A 15,782-nucleotide genomic window follows, 5' to 3' on the forward strand; every position below is an offset into this window, starting at 1 on the left:
GGGAAATGCCGGGGTTTTTAATTCGAGTCTCATCTAGATCAAACAATCCTTTTCCTTATGAACATTTCGACCGGAGTTGAAGGTACAATTGGTGTGTTCCAAAATGCATCTACTTATTTGAATTGCCATGTGGTTCCTCCGGCCTACGCTGTTACAATAGCAGATGAGATGTTTAGTATTACTTGTTTACAGGAGGGAGGCTGCGGTTTTGGAGACGAAAACTATGATTTTCATCCATTTACAAATCGTGGGATTTAACTGGAGCTTTAAACCAGCGCCTCCGACCGCTCAGCCAGGAAACTTTCCATCCTACACTTCAGGAACTAGTTTTACAGGAATAGAATTACTGCAAGCAAGAATTCTACCCCTCAAGCACCAATGCTCGCAAGTAAATTTCTCCGCATCGTGATAACATACACTCTACCATAGGTATACTTTAATCAAATTAGTGCTTTGTTTCACTCTGAGTGCGAAGAGACATTAATGTGTCGACATTGGTTGCATCAGCTGGATTGCCCCTTTTCTTTTCCTACCGTCTCATTATTTTATTTCTTTACCCTTCTCTGCTAGTGTTGCAGGTTAGATCAGCCTTCCCCGTTCAAGGAAGCCTGAGAAGTCCATTGGGGACAGCACAGAGAGAGAAAAGCTTAAAGACAGGGAGAGATAGAGCGGGCCCAGGGGCTGAGTGGCTGGGTCCTGCTCCTACTTCTTGTGTTCTTTAGATTTGAAGTTCGGATCAGATCAGCCATGATCTGATTGAATTGCGGAGCAGGTTCGAGGGGCCGATTGGCCTACTCCTGCTCTTATTTCTTATGTTCTTATGTGATGAATGCAAAGAAAATAAAGTTTATAAATGTCAGGTGCAGCAAACCAGCAGAATTTAAGTTACAGATTCCTTCTCGGGTCTTGAAATCTTGCAAGAGAAGTTTTAACATCCAATTGAAAGCACCGGCCACGCTGTTGTATCTCTCCTGCTGAAAGAGAGGTAAATACGGTTAATTAACTGTTTGAGCATTGACGAGATCTGTAAATGGTCGCGCTACCAGCAGAATTCAAACCGAGGAAGGAAAACCCCCTTGGAATTTTGAGCCCAACTCTTTCACCACTCAGTCATCGCAGCTGAAAACGGCATGTTCGTTCAGATAGAATTCCAAATGGACACATGCAGGAACGATTGGTACAAGCATTGGTGGTTCAGGGGTAGAATTCTCGCCTGCCACGCGGGAGACCCGGGTTCGATTCCCGGCCAATGCATCGGCATTTTGCACCAAAAAGTACCACCGGAACAGGGTCAATTGGCCACTGTTCAAAGGTCTGTTTAATGCCAAAATTAATGAAGCAGAACGAAGTGACCACATTTTCCCGGTACTGGGGTTGTTCTCCTTGGAGCAGTGAAAGTTCAGAGGAGATTTGAGAGAAGTTTTCAAAGCCATGAAGGGTTCAGATGAAATCAATCAAGAGAAGCTGTTCTAATTGGCGGAAGGGTCGGGAACCAGAGGACACAGATTTGAGGTGTTTGGCAAAAGAACCAAAGGCGACATGAGGAAAAACTTTTTTATTCAGCGAATAGTTATGATCTGGAATGCGCTGCCTGAAAGGGTGTTGGAAGCAGATTCAATCGTTGCTTTCAAAAAGGAGTTTGATAAATACTTGAAGGGGAAAATGCAGGGCCACGGGGAATGGGACTAACCGGATTGGTCTTACAAAAGGCAGGTACGGGATTGATGGGTCGGATGGTCCAGATGTCCAGATGGTCCATTCTATGATTCTATGATAATTATTAATCTTAGAGTAAATGATCCTCTGACGAACAATGATCATAATATGATAGAATTTCATATTGAGTTGAGAGTGCTGTCGTTAGTTCCGAAACTAGGCTCTTAAATTTAAACAAAGCCAATTAAGTAGTTATCAGTGGCAAGTTCGCTAAGGTAGTTTGGGAAATTAAATTAAAAATATGTTTGGAGATAAGCAATGGCGAACATTTAAAGAAATAATTCATAATTCTCAACGAAAATACATTCCCTTGAGGATTAAAAACTTCACTAGAAAAGTGGTACAACCTTGGTTAACTGGAGAAATTAAGGGTAGTATTACGTTAAAAGAAGAGGCTTACAATGTTGCCATAAAGAGTAGTAGACTGAGGATTTGAAGAGTTTTAGAAATGATCAAAGGATGACCAAGAAACTGATAAAAAGGGAGAAAATAGGATGAGGGTAAACCAGAAAGGAATATAAAAATGGATTGTAAGAATGTCTACAAGTGTGTATAAAGGAAGAGATTAGCGAAAGTAAACATTGGTCCCTTGGAGGCAGAGACAGGAGAAATTATATTCGGGAATAAGGAAATGGCAGAGACGTTAAACAACTACTTTTATCGTTCTTCACAGTAGAATACACAAAAAACATACCAGAAATAGTGGGGAATCAAGGGGCTAATGAGTGAGGAACTTAAAGTAATTAAGGTTAGTAAAGAAAAAGTACTGGTGAAATTAATGGGACTAAAAGCCAACAAATCCCCTGGACCAGATGACCTACATCCTAGGGTTTTAAAAGAGGTGGCTGTAGATAGAGTGGATGCATTGGTTTCGATGTTCCAGAATTCCCAAGATTCTAGAACTGTCCCCGTGGATTGGAAGGTAGCAAATATAACCCCAAAGGAGGAAGGGAGGAAACAGGGAACTGCAGGCGATTTAGCCTGACAATAGTAGTAGGTAAAATGCTAGGATGTATTACAAGGGGCGTGGTTACAGGACACTTAGAAAACCATAATATGATTAGTCACATGCAACACGGATTTATGAAAGGCAATTAGTGTTTAACAAATCTATTAGAGCTTTTGATGCTGTAACTATCAGGATAGATAAAGAAGAACCATTGGATGTAGTATATTTGGATTTTCAAAAGGTATTCGATACGGTTCCACATAAGAGGTAGGTACACAAGATTAGTGCTCATGGGATCATGGGTGATACATTAACATGTATTGAGGATTGGTCGACGGACAGAAAACAGAAAGTCGGAATAAACAGGTCATTTTCGGGTTGGCAGCCTGCAACTCATGTGGTGCCGTGAGCATCAGTGCTTGGGCCTGAGCTATTTACAATCGAAATTAATGACTGAGATGAGGCGACCGAGCGTAATATATCCAAGTTTGCTGACGATACAATGTTGGTGGGTAAGTACGCTGTGAGGAGGACGCAAAGAGAATGCAAAGTGATATAGACAGGTTGGGTGTATGGGCGAGAAGGTGGCAAATTAGGTATAAAGTGGGGAAATCTGAGGTTATTTACTTTGCGAGGAATATATAAGCAGAATAACTTTTAAAAGGTGAGAGACTAAGCAATGTTGGTATTCAGGGTGATTTGGCTGTCATTGTACACGGATCACAGAAAGTTAACATGCAGGTGCAGCAAGCAATTAGGAAAGCAAATGATATGTTGACCTTTATTGAAAGGGGTTTGGAGTACAAGGATAAGAAAGTCTTGCTGCAATTATATAGGGCTATGGTGAGACCACACCTGGAGTACTGTGTACAGTTTTGATCTCCTTACCTGTGGAACGATATACTTGCCTGAGAGTGAGGGCAACAAAGGTTCACTGGATTGATTCCTGGGATGAGATGTTTGCCCTCTGAGGAGAGGTTGAGTAGAATGACCCTGTATTCACTGGAGTTTAGAATAATGAGATGATCTCATTGATATGTATAAAATTCTTAGAGGGTGTGACAGCTTGATGCTGGGAGGCTGCTTACCCCAGCTAGAGAGTCTACAAGTAACGGTCATAATCTCAAGATGAGGGGCCAGCTATTTAGCACAGAGATGAGAAATACATTCTTCATTGAGAGGGTTGTGAATCATTGGAATTCTCTCCCCCAGAAGACTGTGGATGCTGAATCGTTGAGTATGTCCAAAACTGAGATCGATAGATTTTTGGACACTAAATGAATCAAGGTATATGGGGATAGGTCGGGAAAGTGGAGGTGAGTTCGAAGATCATCCATGATCTCATAAAATGGCGGAGCAGGGTCGAGGGAAGCTCTCGCCCACTCCTGCTTCTTTTGGTCCGCTGGAAAGGCAGAACTTGCCAGCTGCTTTAAAACTTTTCGCCTGAACAGGGACTTGAACCCTGGACCCTCAGATCACTACCTGTTTTAAAAGTCTGATGCTCTACCGACTGAGCTACCCAGGCTCGTTGCTTGACTTGCTTCCATCATACGGATTCATGGTAGGACTGTGAATTATCCCTTGTCGCTGTTGAATAAGGGTGAGAGTCCGTTTTCTCTCATTCTCAGCAACGATTTGAGGAGAATCCTTGTTTCTGTTGAACATGATGTTAGAAACATGGGCAGCGAAATCGTGATTTTGCAGTTCTTCTTGGTTGTACAAAATGTCTTGTCATTCGTTAGCAGCAATTAAACAAAAACACTTTACCCAATGGCTCAAAAGCTAAACTTGTTCAACACGGGAGCTGGAATAGGCCTCTCGACCTTTCAGCCGATCAACAATTGAAAGCTGAATAATTTCAACCGATACAAGGTGACACCAGGCAGCAGGTTTGCCTCCCGAATTTTCCCTACACGACACTTCAAATCGATCAATACCTGCTTCACGGAAAGAAGAATTGTGTTTTTGGTTCTTTGGATTTAAAGTTGTCGTGCCGGCCCCTTTACCATTTCAGCTGTCGCCAATTGCCCCCTCTCCTCTTATAAACAATTAAACTCTCGCCTGCAATTGCAAGACGGTAGGCCAGAGGAGCCTCAGTGCCCATATGGGGACATGAAGAAGTCGATGCGTTATGGAACCGGATGTACCTTGAACTCCAGTCAAAATATTTAGAAGGTTCAACTACTTTCGATGGCGCTGGAGCTCACAACCCCAGCATTTCTCGAGCGTATAATTATTGTAGAAATAACGCGCGCTGACCGATTGCTCCACTGGAGCCGCGCACGGTCTGTGTCCCCAGTGCTCCCATCAAACAGCTTCATCCTCGGTCTCTCAATTATCGCTTCGTGATCTTTCCCACACAGAAACCTCCAACCAAGAGGCGCTTCGTGAAACATCAGCAGTGAACTTTAAAAGCCGTGGAATCTGAAACAAAGCCCCAGACGATAAGAACTTTGAATTATATTATTATTATTAACTTAAGGACAATTATTTCCATGCTACTTTGAGGATTTGTGGAAATTGGGAGCTGAAAGTAAGGAACTCTCTCTGCGCAGTCGTTGATTGAAGAGATGGGCGTTATTTCATTTGGAAACCGAGACTCGGAACTTTCTGATGGAGAAGTGTGTCAGAAGATTGTGGTTAGTGGCAGTTGCCGGGGAGATCCAGAAGAGAGGGAGAAAAGTCAAAGTCACAGCTGTGACAGCTCAAGTGCTCTGCTTATCTGTAATATCTGGAAAGTAATGTAAAATACAGGACAAACCAGTTTGGTCTCGGTTATCAAAAATACTGAAATTCCCGGGTTCAAAGGTGGATTCGGAAAGAGGGAACTGATTTAACCGCCAGACCGAAATCATTCCACATGAATCTGAAGCGTCTTGGGGAAAACGGCAGTGCGAACTGTTATGTTCGGGTCATGACTTGAAAGACCCTCCAATTACCGACAGTATCTTTGAACGAGTTGTGCAGCCAAACCGCGATAGAAGCCGCTTTGCGTTCGTCAAACGTGAAGGTGACGATATTGGGGTTTGATAAGGGTCGATTTCACTTATTTGAAATCTCACCATGTGACCCGAAGATTGATCGCAGAATCGAGTTTTTCCTGTAAGTCCTGAATTGAACGGAAAGGCGCAACAAGCAAGTCGGAGAAATGAAGAGCAGAAAATGTGGATGAAACTTGCACGAGTGAAAATCCCTGTATGTTGGAAGACTCAGTCCCCAGTGGTGGAGAGGATTGGTATTTCAAGCTGTCTCACAGCTCACACACACACCATTAGCTCATTTAATCACCTTCAACAACTCGAATACATCAACACTTAATCCTCTGTACACAAGGAAATACAAACCTTTTCTCTGCAACTTGTCCGCATAATTTAAACATTTTAGCTCCGGTATAATTCTGGTGAATCTGCGCTGCACCCGCTCCAAGGCCAATATATCCTCCCTGAGGTGTGGTGCCGAGAACTGAATGCAGTACTCGAAATTTGCTCTTAGCAGAGTTTATATAACTGTAACATAAAGTACACCCCTTTGAATTCGAGCTCCCTTAAGATAAAGGTCAAAGTTCCATTAGCCTTTTTAATTATTTTTGTAACTGTCCACTGACTTTTAATGATTTCTGCACTTGGACCCGTAAACATCTTTCCTCCTCCACAGTTCCTAGTTTCTCACCAGTTAGAAAATATTCTCATCTATCTTGCTTAGGTCCAAAGTGGATGACCTCACACTTCCCAATATTGAAAGATTGAACAGTCTTCGGCTCTTTTCCATCGAAAATAGAAGGCTGAGGGTGACCTGAAATAGGACTTTAAAATTATGCAAGGGTTTGATAGGTCAGACGGAGATAAGGTGCTGCAATTTTGGGGGGAGGAGTCCAAAATTGGGGCCATAAATATAAGATAATCACATTTAATCCAATATGGCATTCAAAAGAACCATATTTACAAAGTGGCTCGCTAGAATGTGCAACTCGCTACCACAAGGAGTAGTTAAGGCGAAACGCATGGATGCATTTACGGGGAAGCGAGATAAACACATGGAGGAGAAAGGAATATTCGGATTTGCTCATTGGATTAGATGAAGCGGGGTTGGATGAGGCTCGTCTGCAGCATAAACACCGGCATAGTCTAGTTGGGCCGAATTGTCTGTTTCTGTGATGTATATTCTATGTAATTCTATGTAAGCTCCATCTGCCACAGTTTTACCAACTCACTTCATCTATCAATTTCGCTTTGCAACTTTATGCTCCCATCTGCATTGCTCACTGTGCCACCTAACTTGGTGTCGTCGACAAACTTGGATATATGGCTCTCTATTTCTTCATTTGCCTCATTTATACACATAGTAAAAAGCTAATACCCCGGTACAGATCCCTGGGGGACACCACTAATCACATGCTGTCAATTTGAGCACAGATCCATTATCCCGACTCTCTGTCTCCTACCTTCTAACGAACTCCCCACCGATGTCAATAGGTTGCTTTAATTTCCATGTGCTCTCATTTCTGTAAACAGTCTCTTATGTGATACCTTATCGAATGCCTCTGGAAGTCAATAAACATATAACACCCAAAGACACTCCATTATCTACCACGTTATTACAGCTTCAAGAAGTTCAACTAGTTTCGTTAGACTTGACTTACCCTTTACAAATCCATGCTGGATTCTCTGATCAATTCATATTTATCCAAGTGCTCAGTCTCTCTTCCCTAATAACAGATACTGCTAACTTCCCCACAACAGATGTCAGACTAATCGGTGTATAATTTCCTACTTTATCTCTCCTCCCATTCCTAAATAATGGAATGGCATTGACAATTTTTCAATCCATGGAACAATTCCTGAAACAAGAGAGTTTGAACGATCATGGCGAAAGCTTGTACAATTTTCTCACCTACTCCTTTTAATCCCCTGGGATGGTCACCATCAGGTCCTGGTGATTTGTCTATCTTTCATCTAATTATTTTCTCCAATACCATTATTTTACTCAGACTGAATCCCCTTGATTTGTTTCTGGGCTCGTTGTAGTCGGGATATAATTCTCGATTCGAGGTACATATCACGGAGAAGCCCAAATTCAGCCCAAGAATTTTGATCTTGATCTGCGGTACAAACTTTTGTAAAGAGGGAAAAGAAGTCTCCAAATCACTCCACCTGAATCTCAAGCGCTTTCGGAAGAAGTTCAGTTCAAACAATCTGGACTTTACAGGCACTTCAATGATCTGCACTTTCATTGATCGAGCTTTCTTTGCAATTCCACCTTGAAACCGCTCTGGGCTTTCATCTCACTGAAGCAGACTTTGGCCGCTTTGTATCTGTGAGCATGTCGGTGACGAGGTTCGCTCTGATATAGGTCGCTTTCAATTTTGAAGATCTCGTCAAGTTCAGGGAAAAGAAACCGAGAATCGAATTGTCCCTGTAAGTGATGAATTGAAGGGATTGGTGCTCGAAGCAGATCTGGAAAATGCGCAGTGCGGTCGATCAGGAGTTCCAAATCCACCCTCTCGCCACTCGGTGATCATATTAACTGAACTTTACTCTGGCCCAGTGTCACCGCGCTGAAATCGAGTATTTCGCCGGCATGTTTCTCTTAACTTCATAGTTGCTGGTTTAAGAGTGAAGACCGGCTCGTTGGATTTTCACTCCTGCAAGCTTCAAACATTCATTTTGGAAAAGTTAACTGACAGTGGACACTTGTTATATTGGTCACTGCAGTCTCAAGGTTCAGCTCAGTGAATTACTGATTGAGCAGGTGAACTCTTCACTTGTCTCGATGGTGCTATTGGTTCATAGAGTCATAGAGTCATAGAGTTATACAGCACGGATAGAGGCCCTTCGGCCCATCGTGTCCGCGCTGGCCAACAGCCCTGTCCACTCTAATCCCATATTCCAGCATTTGGTCCGTAGCCTTGTATGCTATGGCATTTCAAGTGCTCATCCAAATGCGTCTTGAATGTTGTGAGGGTTCCTGCCTCCACAACCCTTTCAGACAGTGAGTTCCAGACTCCAAACACCCTCTGGGTGAAAAAGTTATTTCTAAAATCCCCTCTAAACCTCCCGCCTTTTACCTTGAATCTATGTCCCCTTGCTATAGAACCCTCAACGAAGGGGAAAAGCTCCTTAGTATCCATCCTATCTGTGCCCCTCATAATTTTGTACACCTCAATCATGTCCCCCCTCAGCCTCCTCTGCTCCAAGGAAAACAAACCCAATCTTCCCAGTCTCTCTTCATAGCTGAAGCGCTCCAGCCCTGGTAACATCCTGGTCAATCTCCTCTGCACCCTCTCCAAAGCGATCACATCCTTCCTGTAGTGTGGCGACCAGAACTGCACACAGTACTCCAGCTGTGGCCTAACCAGTGTTTTATACAGCTCCATCATAACCTCCTTGCTCTTATATTCTATGCCTCGGCTAATAAAGGCAAGTATCCCATATGCCTTCTTTACCACCTTATCTACCTGTTCCGCCGCCTTCAGGGATCTGTGAACTTGCACACCAAGATCCCTCTGACCCTCTGTCTTGCCTAGGGTCCTCCCATTCATTGTGTATTCCCTTGCCTTGTTAGTCCCTCCAAAGTGCATCACCTCGCACTTTTCCGGGTTAAATTCCATTTGCCACTGTTCCGCCCATCTGACCAACCCATCTATATCGTCCTGCAGACTGAAGCTATCCTCGATTGATACGAGCCCTTATTTTATTTTTCCTGAGGATTCATCGCCTCAATGTTCCAGGGTTTCAATGTGTGTTTTGTCTGCGAGAAAATGTACCGTGATCATTGCCGGCTGAGCAGAGCTAACATTCCACTATTTTCCCTGTGGAATAAAAAAAAAACCTTGTGATCGCATAGCAGGCACAGGAAACTTACAAAGGATTGGAACATTGGCTTCACGGAAATCACAATTCATCTTGACAGACACGGTCCCGAAAGGCCAATTCGCTGTGACATTGAGATTACTGTGGTGAGCGAGACCAGGCTGTTTCTCTGTTCAGAGAATAAATGGCGCACCCTTTATATTGGAAAAGCAAAACGGTGAGGATTTTTGTCAGAGCCCGATGCCTTTCGTGTTTTATCAATTGTCCCCCGTTGAGTTACTTTCATTTTGAGCGCATAACCAGTTAGGGCGTTCTTGTGATAAATGGCGACAATTGCCTGCTTTGATAAATTTAACAACGGCTGCACCAGATTCCTGGCGTCATAAACTGAACTTTTAATCCCTTTCTTAAGATACAGTCTGTAAAATGATGAAATTTCATCACATGCAAAGCACAAAAATCAAAGATTCCGACCACTCTCTCTGTAAAGAAGTTTTCACTCTTGTCACCTTTGGTTCTTTTGCCAATCACCTTAAATCTATGCCCTTTGCTTCATGTCCCTTCCGCCAATGGGAACAGTTTCTCTCTATCTCCACTGTCTAGGCCCTTCATGATTTTGAATATCTCTATCATATCTCCTCTCAGCCTTCTCAGTTCCAAGGAGAACAATCCGAGCTTCTTCAGCCTATCCTTGTAATTTAAGTCCCTCATCCCTGGAATCATTCCAGTAAATCTCCTCTGCACCCTCTCAAAGCCTTCACATCCTTCCAAAAGTGCACTGCCCAGAACTGGACCAAATACCATTTGTGGCCGAAATAGTGTTTTCTAAAGGTTCATCATGACTTCCTTGTTTTTGTACTCAATGCCTCTCTTTATAAAGCCCAGTGCTTTATAAACCACTTTATAAACCACTTTCTCAACCTGCCCTGCCACTTTCAACGATTTATGCACATATACCCCCAGATCTGTCTGTTCCTCTAACCCTTTTAGAATTGTGCTCTCTAGTTTATATTGCCTCTTCTCGTTTTTCCCACCGAAGTGCATCACCTCGCATTTTTCCGTGTTAAACTTCATCTGCCACGTGTCCGTCCATGCCACCAACGTGTCCATATCCTCTTCAAGTCTATCCACCTCGCTGTTCTCGACCCTTCCAAGTTTTGTGTCATCTGCAAATTTTGATATTGTACCCTTCACTCCCAAGCCCAAGTCATTAATATATATCAAGAAAAGCAGTGGTCCCAGCACCGACCCCTATGGGACACCATTGCCCACCTCCTTCCAATCCAAATAACAACCATTCACCACAACTCCCTGTTTCCTGTCATTTAGCCAGTGCTGCATCCATGTTGCTATTGCCCCCTTTATTCCATGGACTGCAATCTTGATAGCAAGCCTACCACGTGGCACTTTATCAAACGCTTTTTGAAAGTCCATATACACCACGTCAACTGCATTGAGCTCATCTGCCCTCTCTGTTACCTCATCAAACAACTCTCTCAAGTTGGTTCAACACGATTTGCCTTTAACAAATCCGTGCTGGCATTCCCTAATCAATCCATACTCGTCCAAGTGACTGTTAATTCTGTCCCGTTTCCAAAACTTCCCCCATCACCGAGGTTAAACTGACTGGCCTATAGTTGCTGTTATAATCTTTACACCATTTTTTTGAACAAAGTTGTAACATTTGCAATTCTCCAGTCCTCTGGCACCATCCCCATATCTAAGGATGTCTTGAAGATTATGGCCAGTTCCTCTGCAATTTCCCCCTTTACTTCCCTCAGCATCCTCGGGTGTATTCCATCCGGACCAGGTGACTTATCTATTTTAAGTACAGCAAGCCTTTCTAGTACCTCTTCTTTCTCATTTTTAGCCCATCCAGTATCTTAACTATATTTTCCTTCATCGGGAATCTAACAGAATCTTCTTCCTTGGTAAAGAACAATGCGAAGTACTCATTTAGTACCTCTGCCATACCCACTGCCTCCATGAGTAAATCTCCTTTATGGTTCTTAATCGCTCCTCTTACAACCCGTTTACTGTTAACATGTCTGAAGAAGACTTTTGGATTCCCTTTTATGTTGTCCGCTATTCTCATACTCTCTCTTTGGCCCTCTTATTTCTCTTTTCACTTCCCCTCTGAACTTTCTATATTCTCTCCGGTTGGCACTTGTGTAATCAATCTGACACCTGTCATACACCACTTTTTCTTGGTCTCTATCTCGCTTATTATCCAGGCAGCTCTGGCTTTAGTTGCCCTACCTTTCTCCCTCGTTGGAATGTACCTTCTCCATACCCGAATCATCATTTTAAAAGGCGCCCACTGTTTAATTACAGTTTTGCCTGACAATCTTTAATTCTAATTTACCCGGGCCCAGATCTGTTCTCATCTCACTGAAATTGACCCTCCTCCAATTGAGTATTTTTACTTTAGAGTGGACAGAGTCCATTTCCATAGCTATTCTAATCCTTATGATACTGATCGCTGCTCCCTAAATGCTCCCCCACTGACACTTGCTCCACTTGGCCCGCGTCATTCCCTTGAACCAAGTCCAGCAATGCCTCCTTCCTCAGTGGACCAGAAACGTACTGGTCGAGAAAGTTATGCTGAACACATTTCAAAAATTCTTCTCCTTCTTTGCGCCTTATATTCTGGTTATCCCAGTCTATTTTAGGATAGTTGAAATCCCCTGTTATCACTACTCTATGGCTTTTGCACCTCTCTGTAATTTCCCTGCAAATTTCCTCCTCTATATCCGTCCCACTTGCTGGTGGCCTACTGAACACACCAAGTAGTGTAATCGCACCTCTATTGTTCTTCAACTCGAACTCAGTACCTGGAGAAATTCCCTCGTTCCTGGGAACTTTGTATTAAGCAGAAGTTAGCAGCAAAAAGTGTTCGTGGTGGGACTGAGAAATGCTTAAACAGCCGGCACCCTCTAAAACAGAGCTCCAAGTGTCAGTTCAAATAAAGTCCTGAACTGACAGAGCGTCGGGCAGATGAGGATTGAATTGAATCCCAATTCACTGAATCTAAGTAAGGTTTAAATAAGTGAATCTCTCAGGAGTGAGATACCTGAGTTTGTGTGTGAGCTGAAACTGGATCGGTCCCGTTCTGTGAAGAAAGAATGGCAGTCGGCTCCCAGACAGGGCTCAGGCCGGGACTGGCAGCTCTCCGCTGGTAACGGCTGGATTCGAGAGCGTCGTTCCTGCGCTGTTGCTGCTGCTGCTTCCGCCTCTTCGAGTCCCTGTGGCGGTCGGTACCGATCTCCCTCCTATGGATCCGGCTACAGCTGCTCGCTGTGAGCTTCGTGGCGCAAGGGTAGCGCGTCTGACTCCAAATCAAAAGGATGCGTGTTTGGATCACATTTTCGCAACGTTTCAGTGTCACTCTGTTTTATCGCGGGACATAGAATCATAGAATCATAGAAGTTTACAACATGGAAACAGGCCCTTCGGCCCAACATGTCCATGTCGCCCAGTTTATACCACTAAGCTAGTCCCAATTGCCTGCACTTGGCCCATATCCCTCTATACCCATCTTACCCATGTAACTGTCCATCTTTTCAGGGATGGTCTGTTCACTGTATGTAAAATAATATTGATCACAGAATGAACACACCACAGAAAGAGGCCATTCGACCCAACAATTCCTTACCTGCCTTTTGTACGAACAATCCCATTAGTCCCATTCCCCGTCCCTTTCCCCGTGGCCCTGCATTTTCCCCTTCAGGTATTTATCAAATTCCTTTTTGAAAGCCACGATTGAATCTGCTTCCACCACCCTTTCAGGCAGCGCATTCCAGATCATAACCATTCGCTGCGTTAAAAAGATGTTCCTCATGTCGCCTTTGGTTCTTTTGCCAATCACCTCAAATCTGTGTCCTCTGGTTCTCGACACTTCCGCCAATGGGAACAGCTTCTCTTTATTAACTTTATCTAAACCCTTCATGACTTTGAACACTTCTATCAAATCTCCTCTGAACCTTCTCTGCTCGAAGGAGAACAGCCCCAGCACGGCGTAAATCCAGTCTATTAGCTACAATTTATTTATTTGCGCATTAAACAAAATGTGAAAGACTGGTAAGGCGGTGTGCTCGCGGAGCTCACTGCTTTCAGACAATAAATACAATCGCTGCGTGGGCGCTGGGTTCAAATCCTCCTACTGATAGAATTTCTGGCAATGTTCATTTTGACATGTTCACAGAAAACACGAATGTAGTGCAATGGAGTAGAGGATGTGAAAGAAGCTGAAAGTGAAAGTGCAGACATTATTTTCATCAACTGCAGGAGACAGGACACGATTCCACAGGTAAGGGCCTCTTACCTTAATATTCTTTCCAGCAGAGTGGGACAGGTGATCAGAGTGAACGGACTCCAGCGGCGCAATCGGTCAGTGCGCGGTCCTTATATGACAGTACAGGATCGGGAAATACCGAGGTTGTTAATTCTAGTCTCACCGAGATCAAACAATCCTTTTCCTTGTGAACATTTCGACCGGAGTTGAAGGTACAATTGGTTTGTTCCAAAATGCATCTACTTATTTGTATTGCCATGTGGTTCCTCCGGACCACGCTGTTGCAAAAGCAGATGAGATGTTTAGGATTACTTCTTTACAGGAGGGAGGCTGCGGTTTTGGAGACGCAAACTATGATTTTGATCCATCCACACACTATGGGATTCAACTGGAGCTTTGAACCAGCGCCTTCGACCGCTCAGCCAGGATACTTTCCATTCTACACTTCAGGAGCTAGTTTTACAGGAATAGAATTACTACAAGCAATAATTCGACCCCTCAAGCACCAATGCTCGCACGGCAGTCGGATGCATGTGTCCAGTTCGAAACCTGTCTGAAGGAACATTCAGTCTGACAGAGCCGGAAGTCGAGCAGATTGACTTTCGGTCTGAGCAGTTGATGAGTCTCCTTCTTGAGAGTGTTTCGCCAATCCTGCTCAAAGTGGATTAAGAATCATGAATTCGGGTGGGACTGGAGCCGTTTGTGTAAGATGAAGTGCAGGGGGCAGTTTCCCGTTCTTGACGGACATTAATGACCCTGTTTCGGTTTTGCTCCAAAATTTCACTTCTCAGCTCCCGATCCGTGAACTAAAATCCAACTCTGGTTGGATTCGAACCCACAACCTTTGAATGTGTCCGCCACCCACGAAATAGAAAATCGCCACGCTATCCATTGCGCCACAGAGTTAGCTAGCGAGTTGGAAGGAGAGCGGGGATCTTGTGTTGTGGTTGAGGTCGTCTGACTGCTGCGGCTTCCGCCTTTCACATTCCGAGAGCCGCGGCGGCAGTCTGCACCGATCGCCCTCCAATGGATCCTGCTCCAGCCGCTTGTTGTGGGCCTGGAACAAGAACAGTCGCGTCTGACTCCAAATCAGAAGGTTGTGTGTTTTGAACCAGGTTGAAATCACAGAATTTTCACTGTGGCTCAGGGTCATGCCGACTGATTTTAGATCGGGGCAGTGTTTTAGTGATGGGATGTTCAGTGTTTGTGCAACAATATCAAAATTAAATTTGTTACATTAATGAGCTTTTTTTTCTGTTACTTTCTATTTACACCCTCTCCAGTTTTATGTAGAAACAGTTAAAAATGTTTTAGGGATGTGGTGTGCAGTGTTTGTGGAATCAGTGTAATTAAATTTTATACTTTCATCTGTTCCTTCTCCAACCCAGACCCTGATCATTAGATTTGCAGCTTCACCCTGTTTAAAATAGGTTACTCAGTGATAGAAATCAATCAGTAACAACCCCGAAACCTCAATGGGTATAATTGTTCCAATGCTTTGTGATGGTCTCGATTTCCATTCAAATTTTCAATCAGCAATTCCCAACGGGTGTTTTGGGTTTGACAAATTAATTTAAGTACTTGACTGGTTTCTGGAAATGATCCAATGGGGATTTCCTTACCCGTACAGATATAGAAATAAATACATTCCATCATTTCACAAATGACAGTTGTGTAAATAAATATATCGCGATCTGTAAGATGGAAAAGCAGCTCTTCATTTTCATGAACAAATTTCCTCAATATATTTTATTAATCCACTTACGTTTCAATGTAGAGCATATATTCAGAGCATCGCTCTAAACTTGAAGAATGGTAAAACAATTGCAGATTTTACAATCACATAACACGCTGTCGTATAAGTAAGATTAAGGCCTACTTTGTGAAATGTTTATTCTAATTGTCTTTATGATATTACGAAAAACATTTCTCGATGTACGTCCCCAACTTAACGGAGAAACTAAGATGAAAACCGAAAGGATTTTTCGAAAACGATTTGATCGGTTCCCCTTCT

The 15,782-nt window shown here is 43.4% G+C and overlaps 2 non-coding genes across 2 annotated transcripts; one reads left to right on the plus strand and one right to left on the minus strand.

The window, feature by feature from the left end:
• The first annotated feature begins 1,183 nt into the window (after positions 1-1,183).
• On the plus strand, positions 1,184-1,254 carry trnag-gcc (transfer RNA glycine (anticodon GCC)). The gene has a single exon. It is a non-coding gene; the product is annotated as a tRNA-Gly (tRNA).
• Positions 1,255-4,105: 2,851 nt separating this feature from the next.
• On the minus strand, positions 4,106-4,190 carry trnak-uuu (transfer RNA lysine (anticodon UUU)). The gene is given in 2 exon segments: positions 4,106-4,141; positions 4,154-4,190. It is a non-coding gene; the product is annotated as a tRNA-Lys (tRNA).
• Between the last annotated feature and the right edge of the window lie 11,592 nt (positions 4,191-15,782).

Source organism: Heptranchias perlo, chromosome 20 (assembly GCF_035084215.1).
Source record: "Heptranchias perlo isolate sHepPer1 chromosome 20, sHepPer1.hap1, whole genome shotgun sequence".
Lineage (NCBI taxonomy): Eukaryota > Metazoa > Chordata > Chondrichthyes > Hexanchiformes > Hexanchidae > Heptranchias > Heptranchias perlo.